The 18736-nt window shown below is 47.2% G+C and overlaps 2 long non-coding RNA genes across 2 annotated transcripts in view; one reads left to right on the top strand and one right to left on the bottom strand.

The window, feature by feature from the left end:
- LOC138424222 (uncharacterized) overlaps window positions 1–18736 on the bottom strand; it is a 151015-nt gene that overhangs the window by 68619 nt on the left and 63660 nt on the right. The window lies entirely within an intron of this gene.
- Window positions 1–18736, top strand: part of LOC138424225 (uncharacterized) — a 28177-nt gene that overhangs the window by 2403 nt on the left and 7038 nt on the right. Inside the window, exons 3-4 of the long non-coding RNA XR_011250700.1 lie at window positions 5582–5676; window positions 5782–5939. This is a non-coding gene — a long non-coding RNA (uncharacterized lncRNA). The remainder of the gene's footprint in view (window positions 1–5581; window positions 5677–5781; window positions 5940–18736) is intronic.

Genomic DNA, 18736 nt, shown 5'->3' with positions numbered 1-18736 from the left:
GTCAGCCACATTCTTATAAACAAAGCAAAGCACATGCATTCACAAATGTAAGTTACTGATACCAATAAACGACTTGTAAGCCTGCATGCTTTGTTTAAAAATTCCCTGCTATATCTACACAAGTTTGCTTAACTTGATTAACAGAAATCCTAGCTGCACTTGTTGTTGTTGTTCAGTTGTTCAGTCACGTCTCTTTGTGACCCCATGAACTGTAACACACCGGGCTTCCTGGTTCCTCACCATCTCCAGGAGTTTGCTCAAATTTATGTCCATTGAATCAGTGATGCCATCCAACCATCTCATCCTTTGTCTTCCCCTTCTCCTCTTGCCCTCAATCCTTCGCAGCATCAGGATATTTTCCAATGAGTCGGCTCTTCACATCAGGTGGCCAAAATATTGGAGTTTCAGCTTCAGCATCAGTCCTTCCAATGAATATTCAGGGTTGATTTCCTTTAGGATTGACTAGTTTGATCTCTTCTCTGTCCATGGGACTCTGAATAATCTTCTTTAACACATTTGCACTAAGAAATACTTACTGTCCTGGAACTCACAACTATAGTTTTGGGAACTAGATCCGAAACAGTCGTCCGTCCTGCTAAGACTTTGGCTGGAGTCTCCAGAAATTCAGGCAGATTCTTGAGGACTTGGGCTTCCCTTGTAGATCAACTGGTAAAGAATCCACCCGCAATGAAGGAGCAGAGAAGGCAATGGCACCCCACTCCAGTGCTCTTGCCTGGAAAATCCCATGGACGGAGGAGCCTGGTGGGCTGCAGTCCATGGGGTCACGAAGAGTCGGACACAACCGAGCGACTTCACTTTCACTTTTCACTTTCATGCATTGGAGAAGGTGATGGCACCCACTCCAGTGTTCTTGCCTGAAGAATCCCAGGGACGGGGGAGCCTGGTGGGCTGCCGTCTATAGGGTCGCACAGAGTCGGACACGACTGAAGTGACTTAGCAGCAGCAGCAGCAATGAAGGAGACCCTGATTTGACTCCCGGGTTGCGAAGATCCCCTGGAGAAGGGATAGGCTACCCACTCCAGTGTTCTTGGGCTTCCCTGGTGGCTCAGCTGGAAAAGAATTTGCCTGCAATGAGGGAGAATTGGGTTCAATCCCTGGGTTGGGAAGATCCCCTGCAGAAGGGAATGGCTACCCACTCCAGTATTCTGGTCTGGAGAATTCCATGGCCTGTATATCCACAGGGTCACAAAGAGTCAGACACGACTGAGTGACTAACACTTTCACTTTCAAGGACTCCGTTGGGAATCTGGAGCCCCCAAGGGAATGGGCTACCAGGCACTGGAAGGGAATGCTTGCCAATAACTCCCAAGTCAGATCACTTTTGCAGAAGAAACTGGTGCTGTTTATCATACTGAGATTGGCACTCCTACAGTCATCCCTGATCTGGGCCCTGGACTTGGCTCCAGGGGCTAAGCAGGAGGTTGAATCCAGAGCAAACTTCTGGAGCAGGGCCACGCTGTCACAATCCACTGATGAATCCACCAGCAGGTTTCCAGGGCCCTGCCCCAGGTCCTGGGGCAAGTAATCTCCACGTCTCAGTTTTTCCATTATCACGGGGATAACAGCAGCCCACACTGGAGAAGAAAACGATTTTAAGAGCAGCACCAGAGTGTTTACCAACACAGTACTCACAATTCCCTGAGCCCAGATGCTCCCGTCCACCGTGGAGAAGTTTTATCTCCTGATCTCAGGTCAGGAAAACACTCACTCCTCAGTGGCTTCATCGGCTCCCCCAGCTTCCAGACTGAGAGAAATGGAGACGATGGGAAACTGCTGGGGAGGCCAGCTGTGCAACAGTGAGCAACTGTCTTTGTGAGAGAGGAAGGCTGTGCTGGGCAGTGGCTGATGGGCTTGTGCGGTGGAATTCTTCTCTTTTGAACCAGACTGAGCCTTGCTCCTTTCTGGCAGGCGGACGGCCCCCCTCTTCCAAGTACGCAGGAAAGTTCTGTTTGGACAAGCACACACATTCTTTTTTCAAAAGCCACAGAGGCAAACGCCTTTGTTGCAGACAGACCAACTCCCTTCCAGCCTGGGAGGTGAAAACCCTTTCATGAGCCACACAATGGGAGCAGCCCTGAGCTGGCTGATGCAGGCCCCCGAAAAGTACATAACTTCCATTCTGTGGCTTCCACATACAGAATGTCCTTCCCCTCCCCAATCCAAAGGCTGGAGGGGCTGTTTGTCCGGCACTGGGCCTGGAGGGAGCCAGGGGGTTGGCAGGAGTCATGAGGCATTTTTCTGTGGGCTTTGGTTTCCTGGCCAGTTGAACTCGGTCCAGTGATTGTCCCGAGGTTCTGCCAGATAAAACAAGGAGAGCGCTTTTCTAGATGCGGGTGACTGGGGGAGGCAGGGGGAAGGGAGGGAAGACACAAGCAGAATGGGGAAAAGGGAAGCCAAGTCCCTACCAGGGCTCAGGAGACCCCTCACTGAGCAAGGGCTCTGGCTCTGCCCCCTGGAATGGCCTCCAGAGACCTTGCCCTCCAGACGAATGCCTGGCACTCTGGCCATACTTCACCCTGGCACAGGGCCCTAATCTTAGCACCGCTTGTGACCGAAAGTCAAACTAGCCTTTTCAGTGAATAATCCTGCTTGTGATACTCAGTACTCTGAGCAGTCGGCCCTACGCAGGTGCAGTCTGGAAGGCTGCTGCTTCCCTGAGAGGGTATCAGGGATGGTGTGAGACACTACTCACTCCCAGAGTATCTCTCTGAACTGCCCATCCACTGTGCTTGAACTTCCTATACATGGAGCCACTGATCAGAAGTCACTGAAGCATCATCATGGGGTAAGGAGCAGAGGATGGGATGAATGGAGAGAGTAGCATGGAAACATATACACTAACATATATAAAATAGAGAGCCAGTGGGAATTTGCTCTATGATGCAGGGAACTCAAACCAGGGCTCTGTGACAGCCTAGAGGGGTGAAGTGGGGTGGGAGGTGGGAGAGAGGCTCAAGAGGGAGGGGACATACTATACCTATGGCTGATTCGTGTTGATGCATGGCAGAGACCAACACAATACTGCAATTATCCTTCAATTAAAAATAAATGAATTTTAAAAATCATCTTCAAAAATTCTATGTAATATTTGCAAACAATGCAACTGACAAGGGTTTAACCTCCAAAATATACAAACAGCTCAAGCAACTCAATAACAAAGAAACAAACAACCCAATCAAAAAATAGGCAGAAGATTTCTGAAGAAGACATATACATAGCCAATAGGCACATGAAAAGATGTTCAACACTGCTAATTTCAGAGGGATGCAAATCAAAGCTAGAATGAGGTATTCGCCTCACACTGGTCAGACTTGCCGTCATCAAAAAGTCTACAAATAAATGCTGGAGAGTGCGTAGAGAAAAAGGAACTCTCCTATACTGTTGGTGGGGATATAAATCAATACAGCCACCTTAGGGAACTATATGCTGCTGCTGCTACGTCACTTCAGTCGTGTCCAACTCTGTGAGACCCCATAGACGGCAGCCCTCCAGGCTCCGCTGTCCCTGGGATTCTCCAGGCAAGAACACTGGAGTGGGTTGCCATTTCCTTAAAAAACTAAAATGGAGTTACTGTATGATCCTACAATCTCACCCCTGGGCATGTATCTGGAGAAAATTATAATTTGAAATGATACATGCGCTCCAATGCTCATTGTAGCAGTATTTACAATAGCCAAGATATGGAAGTAACCGAAATGTCCATTGACAAATAAATTAAGAATATGTGATGTAGATACACACACACACACACATATCTATCTACAATGGAATATTACTTAGCCATCAAAAAGAATAAAATAATGCCATTTGCAGCAACATAGATCAACCTGGAGATTATCATAGTAAGTGAAGTAAGCCAGACAAAGACAAATATGATGTGATATCACTCATATATAGAATCTGGGAATTCCTAATAGCTCAAGAGGTGAAGAATCCACCTGCAGTGCAAGGGATACAATTTTAATCCCTGAATCAGGTAGATCCCCTGGAGAAGGAAATGGTAACCTACTCCAGTATTCTTGCCTGGGAAATCCCACAAACAGAGGAGCCTGGCAGGCTACAGTCCCTGGGGTTGCCAAGTGTCAGACATGACTGAGCACGCAAGTTCATTATACAAATGAACTTATTTACAAGACAGAGACTCATAGAAACGGAAAACAAACTTATAGATACCAAAGGGGAGAGGAGAGGTGGGGTGGGATAAATTAAGAGGTTGAGACTAATATATATACACTACAGTATATAAAACAGATAATCATCAAGGGCCTACTGTATAGCACAGGGAACTATATTCACTATCTTGTAATAACCTATTATATAAAGGAAAAGACTGTGAAAAAGAATAGATGTATAATGTATAACTGAATCACTTTGCTCTACACCTGAAACTAACACAAACAACATTGTAAATCAACTCTATTTTAATATTTTTTAAAGTTCTATTTGAGAGGCACAAATAAAGTTCACTATTATGCTGTAATTAAAATACATAAATAGGGACTTCCCTGGTTCACAGGTTAAGAATTCACCTGCCAGACACATGGGTTTGATCCCTGATCCAGGAAGATCGCACATGTAGTGGGGCAACTGAGCCCCTGCACCACAACTACAGAAGCCCTCTCAGCCTGGAGACCATGCTCTGCAACAGAGCAGCCGCCGCCATGAAGAGTACACCCTTGCTCATCACCACTAGAGAAAGCCCGGGTACAGCCGTGAAGACCCAGGGCAGCCAGGGCTAAATAATTTAATCAAGTACTTTCTGAAAAGTACTTATAAAAAATACATAAACAGATGTAGGCAAATTACAAAATATATGTAGACTAACTCCCCTGGGAGTTAAGTGGCTCCTAAACTAGTGTCCTCCTCTTAACTGAGTGGCTCCTCCTCGCCCCTTTTCTTAAGGAGAAGCTGCTTCTGTTTTCGAGGGAAGCCAAGGTCTGCTCTGGGACCTCCTCCTCCTCCGCTGCCCTGGTTCAGTGTTCCTCTCACTTCCTCAAAGTGAAGACCCTGCTTCCACATCTGTCCCAACACACCCACACCGGATTGACCATTTCCTCATATCTGAGCTGAGGAATTACAGGCGGAAGTTGTTCAGTGTCCAGTATTTAAAGCATGGAGGCTTTCTGTCTTGGTTACAATTCAGCACTTCCATTTCCATTGCTCTGCTATTTTGGTACCTAAGTGTGACTGCATAGATCTGTGGAATGTTGACAAACCAGGAGGAACTCTTTTCTCCCGAAATGTACGGGCTCTGTGTTACTTCTTTCTTTTGCAAAAACGTCTTTGAGGTCTTCCTGGGCCTGTGTTCAGCCCTGCAGAGGTGAGCAGGCCGAGGGTTCCTAGCAGGAAGAGGATTGTTTTGAAGTCTCTTGGCTGCCAAACGGATTTTGACCACTCGCGCCCTTCCCCCTGTGGTCACTGGAGGTCTCCCACTATCGAATGCCCTTTGGGCTCTTAGAGTTTTTCTCTGACCACAAAATGTGGCTTTGCCAGTGTTCGGTGTTTCATTACTTCAATTTCATTAAGTCTAAGTCACGCAGATTGTCCTCTTGTCTTCCAGGTCTTTCAAGCCCAAACTGAAGAGGATTTGAGATCCAGGGCTTAGGATCAATGGAGAGAGGAAGATCCAGGCTTCTAAGCCATTCCTATCTCCAGGTAAATGCATAAAATGAATGAAACAAACAAACCTATATAGTAGGAAGCTTAAGGTTTCCCACTGATTTTTACTTTCCTTTTTTTTTTTTTTTTTTTTTAATGAAGGATAAAGAGGGAAGAAGTGTGAGGAGCACCAGAGGAAATGGACAGAAGGCAGGGTGGTACCACTTTGGGCCAGAACCACTGGTGCAGACGGCCCGGCAGGAGCAGTGATGGACGTGAACCACACTGGCCAGAGCTCAGCCTGAGCCTCCGAACACTCGGTAAACCACGCTGGCAGCCCCAGCCAGCTTCACCCGGGAGACCAGGCCAAAGGTGACCTCAGGGAATGGTTAAGCTCAAGGTGAGGCTTCTCAGTGTGGGCACAAGTCCCAGAGACAGGAAGAGAGAGCCAAAATCACAGATAGAGGCAAGGGCTAGGAGCCTGGAAGCTGGAGCCAAAACCAGGCAAGAAGGACTCCAGTTACATGGGCATTCTCAGTGGAACTTTCTCCTTAACAGCCCAGCTGTGGATGGGGAGAGCTGGGTTCAAGGAAGGGAGAGAGAAAGCATATTCTAGTAGATAAAGTTGGGCACAAGGAGGGTTTCAGGTCATGCTTTATGAATGATTTAACATTCAAAGCCTAACATTTTTAGCCTCTTGTGGCTTTCTAGGAGTATGCGCCCTGTATTCTGTAGCTGTACCATGACCACTTGGCCCAGACCCATCCTTGAATTGGATAAAGACAGTGACTGTCAGTGGGACAGCACATGAACTAGCCACACATATCCTGCATCCCAAGTGCCCGTGCAGGACCAGGGCGTTATCCCCTAACCAAGGTCTGTCTTACTCTTCCTCCGCCATGTTTCCAAACCTCACTTATTTATTCAGTAAATAATTATTAAACAAATCATGCTTCCAAGGTGAGGCAGTGGTAAAGAATCCACCTGCCAAAGCAGGAGAAGCAAGAGACGCCAGTTCTCCTCTTACACTATTGGTGGGAAGGCAAACTAGTACAGCCACCATGGAGAACAGTGTGGAGATTCCTTAAAAAACTGCAAATAGAACTGCCATATGACCCAGCAATCCCCCTGCTGGGCGTACACACCGAGGAAACCAGAATTGAAAGAGACACGTGCACCCCAATGTTCACTGCAAACTGTTTACAATAGCCAGGACATGGAAGCAACCCAGATGGCCATCAGCAGATGAATGGATAAGAAAGCTATGGCGTATATACACAATGGAGTATTACTTGGTTATAGAAAAGAATGCATTTGAGTCAGTTCTAATGAGGTGGATGAAAGTGGAGCCTATTATACAGAATGAAGTAAGTCAGAAAGAAAAACACCAATATAGCATATTAATTGGAGAAGGCAATGGCAACCCACTCCCATGTTCTTGCCTTGAGAATCCCAGGGACGGGGGAGCCTGGTGGGCTGCCGTCTATGGGGTCGCTCAGAGTCGGACACGACTGAAGCGACTTAGCAGCAGCAGCAGCATATTAATGCATATATATGGAATTTAGAAAGATGGTAACGACAACCCTATATGCAAGACAGTAAAAGAGACACAGATATAAAGCAAAGACTTTTGGATTCTGTGGGAAAAGGCGAGGGTGGGATGATTTGAGAGAATAGCATTGAAACATGTATATTACCATATGTGAAACAGATGACCAGTCCAAGTTCAGTGCATGAAGCAGGGCACTCAAAGCCGGTGCACTGGGACAAGCCAGAGGGAGGGGGTGGGGGGCATTCAGGATGGGAGCGTATGTACACCCGTGGCTGATTCATGTCAATGTATGGCAAAACCACCAAAATATTGTAAAGTAATTAGCTTCCAATTAAAATAAATTTTTTTTTAAAAGAGAGAGATGCCAGTTCGATCTCTGGGCTGGGAACATCCCCTGGAGTAGGAAATGGCACCCCACTCCAGTATTCTTGCCTGGAGAATCCCATGCAGAGGAGCCTGGTGGGCTACAACCCATGGGGTTGCAAAGAGTCAGACATGACTGAGAACACACAAAAACGATTACAGTATACCTTGTGCCATGCTAGACAGAATTGGTTCCTTAGAGTCTGGTGGGGATTTCAGAGAGTAAGGAGGCAAAAAATAATTACAAATTATTGCCAATTACCATCATGGCTTTGAAGATTAGAAAAAACCAGGATGCCACAAGAAGAAAAAGTGGGGTTATCTACTTTGGAATGAGAAATCCGTGAAGATTTCCCTGGAGGAGTGGCATTGAAGCTGTGCCCTGAATGAAGAACAGGAGTGGGAGAGAACTCATGTGGGCAGAAGGGAGAGCATATATGGAGGTGGTGAGTCAGGAAGGAGCTGGAGGCATCACAGAACCCAAGCAGGCTGGGCACGTTGTCACAGTGGTGACAAAAGGCAGGAGCAGAAATGCAAATGGAAACTCAGGTGCTCTGTCAAGCGTCCGTTAGTCACCTCTGCTAACATCCCATTGGACAAAGCAAGTCACATGGCTGGGTGCAGACAAAGTGGGAGGTCATCAGAGGCCATGGCAAAGTGTGTGGCTACAGGAAAGGGTGAGGAATTCAAGCCATGCAATTCCTCCCACAGATGGGCCCACTCTACCACACCTGCATGCTTCTGTTTTTGCTTTTTGGTAAAAGAGGAGAGCTCATCTCATTAGGAATTTAGTCTGCTCTAATGTTTGAGGATCACTGATGATTTTCCTTTATATATTTTAAATTGACACACCAGAAATTCACTTTTGCAATACAGTTCTATGATCTTTAACATGTGCGCGGACTTGTGTAACCACTACCACAAAAGATATACAGAATAGTTCCATCACCCTTGAAAATTTCCTGAAATCACTGCTCTTTAGAGAGCTCAGGTCTGGATGCTACGTCCCAAAGAAAACTGGTGGTTTTGGATGAAGAAAGTTAAAGCTTTGACAGTACCTCTGGAGTGTTCTGGAGCTTCCCTGCTAGCTTGGATAGTAAAGAATTTGCCTGTAGTGCAGGAGACCCGGGTTCGATCCGTGGGTTGGGAAGATCCCCTGAAGAAGGGAATGGCAATCCACTGCATATTCTTGCCTGGAGAATGCCCACGGACAGAGGAGCCTGAAAGACTACAGTCCATGGGGTTGCAAAGAGTCAGACATGACTGAGTGACTAACACTTCACTGGAGTATTTTGTAGTAAAAAATGGAGAGTTAACAGAGAAAATGCCCTAGTTGAAAGGGTAAGCCAAGTCAGAGGGATCTCAACTGGAAGAGCTCTCCACTCCATCAATTTACAAAAAACACTAAATCTCTGATGGGTTTGAGTGCATTTTCAAAGCGAGAGAAAGAGAGAGCAAGCTAGGACAAGAACCTGAGTCTCTTGCTCAGTTCAGTGTTCTTTCTGTTGCTCTAAGTTTCTTTGGCCATTGGCCACTCACCTCCTCTATCGTGTTCATCTCTGCCTTTTGTGTTTATTCTCTTATCTTCTGGCCCAGTGGGAATGGGCTGGCCCCTCGGTGTTTTGTTTCCTTAATTTCTTTAGTGGAAGCTAAGGGCATTGTTTTTCTCCAAGGAACCCTATTTGGTGCTGAGTGATTCGAGGTGCCTCCCCTAGGTTTTGCAGAGGGAACAGGGTTTTAGTTCCTGGAAAATTTAATGCACAATTTGATCTTTGCTACTCTACTGAACTCCTAGTGAGTTTGCATTTCCTTATCGCCTAGCTCTCCCAGCTGCCAGGTAATTTGATCTGGATTTGTCTTATCAGGCTGAGGCCAGCAAGCAGGTGATGAATGAGGGGCCAGGGGTGCAGCTGTCTCTTCTTTGAAGCCATGGCATTTTTGGAAGGGACTGTATGTGTGTATTCGTGCATGTGCGCACGCGCGCGTGTGTGTGTGTGTGTGTGCGTGTGTGTGCGTGTGTGTGTGTGTGTGTGTGTAGCAGTTGCTAGAACTGGAGGTGAAACTCACTCCTACTCTTCTTAGTCCAGGGACTGCAGTGTTCTTTCTCTCCATTCCTTCCAACTCACTTAGGGTGACCCTTCCATCCTGAGGGTTCTTGGCATTCGTGGGCTTCTGTGGTGGCCTGGTCACTGTGGCTCTCTTCCCAGAGGACAGAATTTCCCTGGCCTGACTTTGCTTGACAGTAAAACAATCACTCACACTTAATAAACTGTGGTCAGACGCTCAAACCAAGTGCGGAAGGCACAGCAGGGGGATTATTCAACCTCCCAGAAGACAAGCCCTGCTGGTACCATGGGGGTGCTGCCCCAGGTAAGCTGGCTAGGTCTTGGGCTTCAGATGTGAGATTAAAGGATCAAGGAGAAGCTGTTGAGTCATGGCATCTGACCCACTTAAACCTGTTATACTCTCTTCAAGAATCTGATATGGCCTTTGAGAGGCACTGCCTCTGCATTTTATCTTTCCCACATGATGGCGGGGAGAAAGCCCTCTATTTCTGCTGGAATAAGAAACTAAGCAGTGAAAATGGTATCTAGACTAATGGATATCCAGACCCAGCGAGACAAAGCCCAGTGATGATGAAGCCACCAGGCCAACTCTACAGTACTATTGCTACCACAGACCCCCTAGCAAGGTACCCAGTCCACCTCTTGACACCTCAGCATCCAGGTGCCTTGGGGGTGTGATACCATAAAAGAGAGCAACCCTCATTTAGGGGAGTCATTTCAAGGTCTCCCATCCCTGATCTCTGGCTCACTTTCCTTCGGCTGCTGTCACCAGGATGTCAGCACCCAGATTCATGCAAGGCCGCAATCCCAAGGCAGCATCAACCGGACTGTCAGCCCAGCACATGACCCGCCCTGCGGGGCCTGCTGTGAGAGCCCTGCCTCAGCTGTCACCTTCCTGCGGCCGTCTACTTTCCCCAGACACGCAGAGCTGCCGAAAACAGCAGTCAGCGTCTCCCTGAGGAAGGCAAAGCAGAGGGCAAGGTCAGGTAAACACAGCGCCTGAAAAAGCTCTCACTCCCCAGCTCACATACATTGCTGTTATCTTATCCTGGCTTCAAGCTAAGGACCTCTAAATCCAGCCACAACAGTAATACTGGGATGGCAGGAGAGAAATGTTCAGCCTGGAAACCACATCCTCTGCAGCGCCTCAGCCAGCGCCGGGTGAAGGACACGGCGTTAAATGGAAAAGAAATTTGAATGACGAAGTGACACGATGTCCGTCCCAGCTAATGATGGGCCTAGCGGGCTTTCCATCACCAGCAAGGCAAAACTGCCAGGCCCAGGTCTGTATTTAAAAGCTATTTCGCGTGGCTTTAAGTCACCATCTCAGCTCAATATCTAAAACAAAGAGAATGAATTATGGAACAGGATGGAGGGAGCTTGTTAATTTTCTCACTGATGCACTGTGAAATGAAAGCTTTATTCTAAGAATGGGATATCCTCAGGGCTCTCTCTGGAGAGATGCTGACAAATCCAAACGTCCTTACTGTTTCCTTTATTGCCCCCTGCCCCGACCCCGCATTCCCTCTTTATGGCTTTTTCAATACACATTTATAAAATATGTATATTTCATGGTATGTCTGTATCTATAGGGCTAGGGGAATTCAAGTTTGTGATTCTCTTTAGTGCTTCCTCGCCCATAAACTGTGCTTAGGTGATATGACTGATGAACACACACACACACACACACACACACTGGATTGTGTACAGCCTGTGTGTATCATGGAGACATTCCCACAGGCTGCTTGCTATTGTCCAGGCTGGGGAGCTCCAGCCCACCTCCAATTGGAACCCGGTAAAATAATCATGATAATTTTGCCTTCATGTATCACCTTTCATCAGGAAGGATGAAAGGACTTCACAAACTCTGGGTTCCTCTTTGATCCAGGCTCATATCCGGTGCGCCAGTCTCCACTGTGTATTCTGCCCCCACCCCCACAGATAGGCCTCCCAGGGACCATAATTGAACTTCCATATGCACAGCACCGAGAGGCTGGCCTGGCCTGAGAGCCTCCTGCAGGCTCCCAGGAAGGAGAGGGCAGCTTCCAGAGGGGCTGGGTGGCTGTACTGCATTTGCAGCAGGGCAGGGACTACAAACATGGGGAAAGGGGGGAAGGAATTCTCAACTGCAACTTTAGTGTTGAGATAGGGATGCTTAATGGCAGGTGGAAGAACATTCTAGGCAGCGGTAAAGCGAATCTCCAGAAGGTAGGTGTTGCCTAAGGCTCTGCTCTGAGCTGTCTTCTCATCCACACCCAGGACTTTAGCTATTAGCTTTATGGGAAGGACTTCGAAACATATATCCCAGGCTCAAACTCTCCCCTGGGTCTAACCAGGCATCTCCAGCTGTCTCCTGGGCATTTCCATCCACATATTTCACTGGAACTTCAGACTCAACTTCTACCAAATATAATGCATGATTTCTTCCTACTTTTCTCTCATAATAGCTCCCTTCCCTGACTTTCCTATATGTAGTTGCTGGCGTTAGAGTGAGCCGTGCATGAGTAAGCTAGTCAAGATCTTTGTTCCCATGGAGCTTGCATTTTGGAGAGAGGATGCAGAGGGGAGAAAGCAACAAACAAATGATATATATGATAATAAATGAAGATGAGAAACGCTAGGAAGTGGTGGGTCAGGTGATGATAGGTTACGGGTATGGACCACCTTGGACAGCGATCAACAATGGCCTGTCTGGGGAGAGGTTCACGGAGAAAAGCATTCCACGTGGAGGGGAAGACCAAGCACTGAGACCCCGAGGCAGTGATGAGATTTGCCCCTTTGTGGAACAGACGAGATGCTGGGCTGCCGGGGCGTGATTGTGGATAAACTGGAGGAGATGAGACGGGAGAAGCGGGCAGGGAGCAGACGAGGCAGGGTTGGCCACATGGAGTTTGGATTTTGATCTGAGTGCTGTTCCAAGCCAGGGGAGGGTTTCAGCACAGACGCTGGGAGCTGACGCCCGTTTGCTTCTGGCATCTCTTAGCTGAGCCTGTAAGTCACTTTGACCCTTCTCTGCATCACATGCCTCTTGCTTTCCACATGGGCCGTGTCTGGCCGGGAAGGAGGATAAGGTTTTGGTAATCCTCCAGCTCCCCGCATCTCCCCTCAGGGGCTTGGACAGAGTCCTCTGTGTTCAAAAGGACTGGCAGCCAAACGGAAAACAAAGCATCCCTTTTGTGATCACTGGGAAAGCACCAGATACCCCTCCGGCTGTGAATGCGGCTTAGGCTAGCAGACCAAAGCACAGTTTTCTCGTATTCTGAGAATTCAAACCTTGGGACCCACCTGCTCAGGCATGCCCACTGAAGGGGGTGAGTGAGCGTGGGGCGGTAGGATGGAGACTGGCTGGTGCACCCACCTCGCAGTGGCTGTCAGTGTTGGCTGTTAAAGAATCGCAGCTGTTTCCTCTGGCCAAAGGATTCCCTCAGGAGTTACACCTCCCCACAGGGACAGTGGGCAAGCTCGTTACCTGCTGGCATGGGGTACGAAGAGCTGGTCCCTTATCTCCAGGTGAGACAGGTCTGTCGTGCAGCTCCTGTTCTAGAGCTTACCCAGGGATCCAGGTACAGCAGCCTGCAGCAGCCCACCCACTCGCTCTGTCTGGCTCCCTCTCTCCCTTCCCCTGGCAGAATCCTCTCAACCAGCCACATGCCCTTGATCACTATTTTACGCTCTGCTTCCCAGGAAGGTAACTCAAGACAAGTGGCGATACAAGCCAGACCTTTTAGGAATCCAGGACTTAAGCTCTCTGCGAGATTCTGCATTCACCTATCTGCTTTAAATCCAGCAGCTGATCACAAAGAGTTGGACACAACTGAAGTGACTTAGCACGCACGTACGCACATTGATTCAACAAACGCTGAATCAGGTTGAGACAGGTTCGTATACTCAGGAACGTGAGAAACTTAATGGGCGCAGCCCATGCCCTCGTGGAGCGTACTAACGGGGAAAGGCTGATGTTAGACACGCAAATGTATGCATGGGGTACATGGTAGCCAGGCGGGTCTTCCCAGTAGTAATGAGACTGTTTGCCTCCAAGATCATATTTCCAGGATGATGGTAGAGTGGGAGGAACACTGCCACCAGCCATCAGCCTTTCTTTCGCTTTGGAAGCTGCTGGGATGTAATTGGGACTAGGGGCCAAAATGGCATTATTTAAGGCTCACCATCTCCCTTGAGCTGACTCTTATCAGTGAACCCACATGGGAAGCCGTGGTTAAAGGTGAGAGGACACTGCAGGAGGCCCCCTGAGTCACTCACACCTTGTTTTCCTAATTCTTCTACGTTCTTAAAAGACTTGCTCTTTCCGGCCTTTCAGGAGTGTCATCTACCCAGAGCAGATATGGCTGCATCCCAAAACAATCTGGCCAGGATTTTAACCACCAGTCCACAAAATGCCAAACAGTATAAGCCCAGCAGCTCATGTTGTGAGCTGAGATTCACGCTACAGTTCCCATGACCGAAGGAGAACATTTCAGCCATCCCTGGGCTCTTCTACGGCAGCTGCACCCTGCCAATGAATTCTCTTTGCCCTGGGACCCGTGGCCACGTTGCTGGGCTGAGACTTTCCTGTGCCCATGGGGTAGAAGGTAGAGGTGAGCCGTCAGCTGATGCTTATTCAGGTCACTCTGAGAGGTACAGCCTAGGGAAGACCTCCGTGAATGGCAGTCGGATCCCAGGACTCTGCTAGTACTTGCTAATGGAAGCGATCCCTTAGGGCCAGGGCCGCATCATCCTGTGTGCTCTGGGCTCCCACTCAGAAGGGGGTCGTGCATGGCTTCATGCTCTCGGTTTAACAGTCAGCAGTGGGAGAGCAGGGGAGTAGGGGCAGAGGAAATCCTGCTTGCTTGCCAACAGGACCAGATCTGTCTTCTCTGCTCTGGCAGATGCTTGAAGCTGATCATTTTTCTCAGAGAGCTCTTGTGGGCTCCTTGGAGGTTCCCTGCTAGCCCCTTCACTGGGAGTTGCCTTCCTCCAAACAGATGTTTCTCTCTTCCGAAAGTCAGCTGAGGCTCTTTCCACAGCCCTGAGAGATACAGCCCTCCATCCTAGTTCCGGGGGCTTCTCCTGAGAGGAACCCAAGCACACCCCACTCTTCCCCTCCTGCAGGGTCCTCCTCCACCCGACTCTGTCTCCTCAGTCTTGCCTCCCTGGACCACTTTGTCTCTGCCAGCTCTGCGGTAAGATGCTGATCTCTCCTTCCACATTTCCCAACACAGGCCACGCACGGCACAGCTTTCTGAGTGGCCCCGTGGAAACCCCCCTCACTAAATCTGAGGCGAAGGTAGCACTTCCTACCATTTCTGCCTCAAGTGGAGTGAGACATCTCATGTCACGGCAACAGCTTTCTCCAAAAATAAACAAACACACACACCCCTTCAAAATTCTCTCTCCTTCCTCTCTGCTATTTTCTGTATTTTCTATATAAAATATAGTTGCATGGTGGGTGAAAGAGGACTCGGGAGTTATCAAGAAACCAGTTCTTGACAAATCTCTTAATAATTTTTTTTTGACCACACCAAGTGGCATTTGGGATCTTAGTTCCCCAACCTGGAATTGAACCTGAGCCCTCAGCAGTGAAAGCACAGAATCCTAACCACTGGAGCACCAGGGAATTCCCTTCTTTGTAATTTTTATATGAGGGATCTGGCTTTGAAATTCCACACTCTCGTGTTTCATTGTCTCTGGAGAGACTTCAATATTAAGACCTTGTTACATGCAAGGCCCTGGATTAAGCACCATCAATGAAATAACAGATTATTTACACAGCCCTCTGAAGTTTATGAAGCATCTCACATACCCTATCTCAACTGATTCTTCCAACAGCTCTGTGATGGACATTATTACATGCCTGCTTCACAGGGAAATCAGTTGGCTGTGTGGCTGGCGCTTGTCACTTAGCTAAGAAACAGGACGGCTGGGGTGGAGACCTCCTCCCAGGTTTTCTTGCTCCCAGCTGCCAGCGCTACCTTGGCATCTCTGCCTAGGAAACAAGTGTGGATATTTGTGACCACAACAGCTTCCAGCGAGCGCTCTACCAGGTACGGAAGCAAGGGATAGGAACATGCTCTGCAAACCACACAACAAAGGACCAGTAGCACGTGTCGCTATTTTTATGATGATTGCTTTCAGCTTCTGGGTCAGCTGGGTTGACTCTTCAGGACGCCGAAGTTCACAGTCACCTGAACAATCATCCTACTGCTGGATGGCTCTGAACACAGGCTATGCTTGCCTTTGCCTCACGTGCCCTATTTTGTGTACTTGGGGGTCCCTGTCCACAAGTGAAGTTTACTTTCCCTGCCTCTCAGTACTTCAGATCTCTAATTAATCTCTCACCTAATTACCTTGCTTTCAGTAACGTGAGAAAGTTGAGGCCAAACTTCAAATCCCACCTGGGATATCAGTTTTCATCCCTTCACTGGCCTTTCAGAGACCATAGCTTCTGCCCTGATCAAGTCCCACCCTAGTCATACCATCCCAAAGAGTGTCTGATGGGTGGGTAATGAATCAGGCTTCTGGGAGGAGTTTACATGTGGGCAAGATCTTACACCTTCAGACCTTGTACCAGTCGGTCGTCTACAGAGGAGTACCCTCGCCTTGAGTGGAAGCAGCTTTGTACTCACTGAGAACATTGTAAATGATCTAAGGAAACATTGGATAAAAACAAGAAACAAAAGATAATCATATTTAGTACATCAAATATTTAATACCTGCTAAGCACTTTCATCCAAGTACTGCATTTTGGACTCTTTTGTTGACCATGATGGCTTCTCCATTTCTTCTGAGGGATTGCTGCCCGCAGTAGTAGATGTAATGGTCATCTGAGTTAAATTCACCCATTCCAGTCCATTTTAGTTTGCTGATCCCTAGAATGTCGACGTTCGCCCTTGCCATCTCTTGTTTGACCACTTCCAATTTGCCTTGATTCATGGACCTGACATTCCAGGTTCCTATGCAATATTGCTCTTTACAGCATCGGATCTTGTTTCTATCACCAGTCACATCCACAATTGGGTATTGTTTTTGCTTTGGCTCCATCCCTTCATTTTTTCTGGAGTTATTTCTCCACTGATCTCCAGTAGCATATTGGGCACCTACTGACCTGGGGAGTTCCTCTTTTGGTATCCTATCATTTTGCTTTTTCATACTGTTAATGGGGTTCTCAAGGCAAGAATACTGAAGTGGCTTGCCATTCTCTTCTTCAGTGGACCACATTCTCAAAAACGACAGAATGATCTCCGTTCATCTCCAAGGCAAACTATTCAATATCACAGTTATCCAAGTCTATGCCCCAACCAGTAACACTGAAGAAACTGAAGTTGAACAGTTTTATGAAGACCTACAAGACCTTTTAGAACCAACACCCAAAAAAGATGTCATTTTCATTATAGGGGACTGGAATGCAAAAGTAGGAAGTCAAGAAACACCTGGAGTAACAGGCAAATTTGGCCTTGGAATGTGGAATGAAGCAGGGCAAAGACTAATAGAGTTTTGCCAAGAAAATGCACTGGTCATAGTAAACACCCTCTTCCAACAACACAAGAGAAGACTCTACACATGGACATCACCGGATGGTTAACACCAAAATCAGATTGATTATATTCTTTGCAGCCAAAGATGGAGAAGCTCTACACAGTCAACAAAAACAAGACCGGGAGCTGACTGTGGCTCAGATCATGAACTCCTTATTACCAAATTCAGACTTAAACTGAAGAAAGTAGGGAAAACCGCTAGACCATTCAGGTATGACCTAAATCAAATCCCTTATGATTATACAGTGGAAGTGAGAAATAGATTTAAGGGTCTAGATCTGATAGATAGAGTGCCTGATGAACTATGGAATGAGGTTTGTGACATTGCACAGGAGACAGGGATCAAGACCATCCGCATGGAAAAGAAATACAAAAAAGCAAAATGGCTGTCTGGGGAGGCCTTACAAATAGCTGTGAAAAGAAGAGAAGCGAAAAGCCAAGGAGAAAAGGAAAGATAAAAGCATCTGAATGCAGAATTCCAAAGAATAGCAAGGAGAGATAAGAAAGCCTTCTTCAGCGATCAATGCAAAGAAATAGAGGAAAACAACAGATTGGGAAAGACTAGAGATCTCTTCAAGAAAATTAGAGATACCAAGGGAACATTTCATGCAAAGATGGGCTTGTAAAGGACAGAAATGGTATGGACCTAACAGAAGCAGAAGATATTAAGAAGAGGTGGCAAGAATACATGGAAGAACTGTACAAAAAAGATCTTCATGACCCAGATAATCATGATGATGTAATCACTAATCTAGAGCCAGACATCTTGGAATGTGAAGTCAAGTGGGCCTTAGAAAGCATCACTATGAACAAAGCTAGTGGAGGTGATGGAATTCCAGTGGAGCTGTTTCAAATCCTGAAAGATGATGCTGTGAAAGTGCTGCACTCAATACGCCAGCAAGTTTGGAAAACTCAGCAGTGGCCACAGGACTGGAAAAGGTCAGTTTTCATTCCAATTCCAAAGAAAGGCAATGCCAAAGAATGTTCAAACTACCACACAATTGCACTCATCTCACACGCTAGTAAAGTAATGCTCAAAATTCTCCAAGCCAGACTTCAGCAATACGTGAACCGTGAACTCCCTGATGTTCAAGCTGGTTTTAGAAAAGGCAGAGGAACCAGAGATCAAATTGCCAACATTCGCTGGATCAATGAAAAAGCAAGAGAGTTCCAGAAAAACATCTATTTCTGCTTTATTGACTATGCCAAAGCCTTTGACTGTGTGGATCACAATGAACTGTGGAAAATTCTGAGAGAGATGGGAATACCAGACCACCTGACCTGCCTCTTGAGAAATCTGTATGCAGGTCAAGAAGCAACAGTTCGAACTGGACATGGAACAACAGACTGGTTCCAAACAGGAAAAGGAGTACGTCAAGGCTGTATATTGTCACCCTGCTTATTTAACTTATATGCCGAGTACATCATGAGAAACGCTGGGCTGGAAGAAACACAAGCTGGAATCAAGATTGCCGGGAGAAATATCAACAACCTCAGATATGCAGTTGACACCACCCTTATGGCAGAAAGTGAAGAGGAACTAAAAAGCCTCTTGATGAAAGTGAAAGAGGAGAGCGAAAATGTTGGCTTAAAGTTTAGCATTC

The sequence above is a fragment of the Ovis canadensis genome, chromosome 19 (genome assembly GCF_042477335.2).
Source record: "Ovis canadensis isolate MfBH-ARS-UI-01 breed Bighorn chromosome 19, ARS-UI_OviCan_v2, whole genome shotgun sequence".
Lineage (NCBI taxonomy): Eukaryota > Metazoa > Chordata > Mammalia > Artiodactyla > Bovidae > Ovis > Ovis canadensis.
This window is presented reverse-complemented; position numbering and strand designations above follow the sequence as displayed.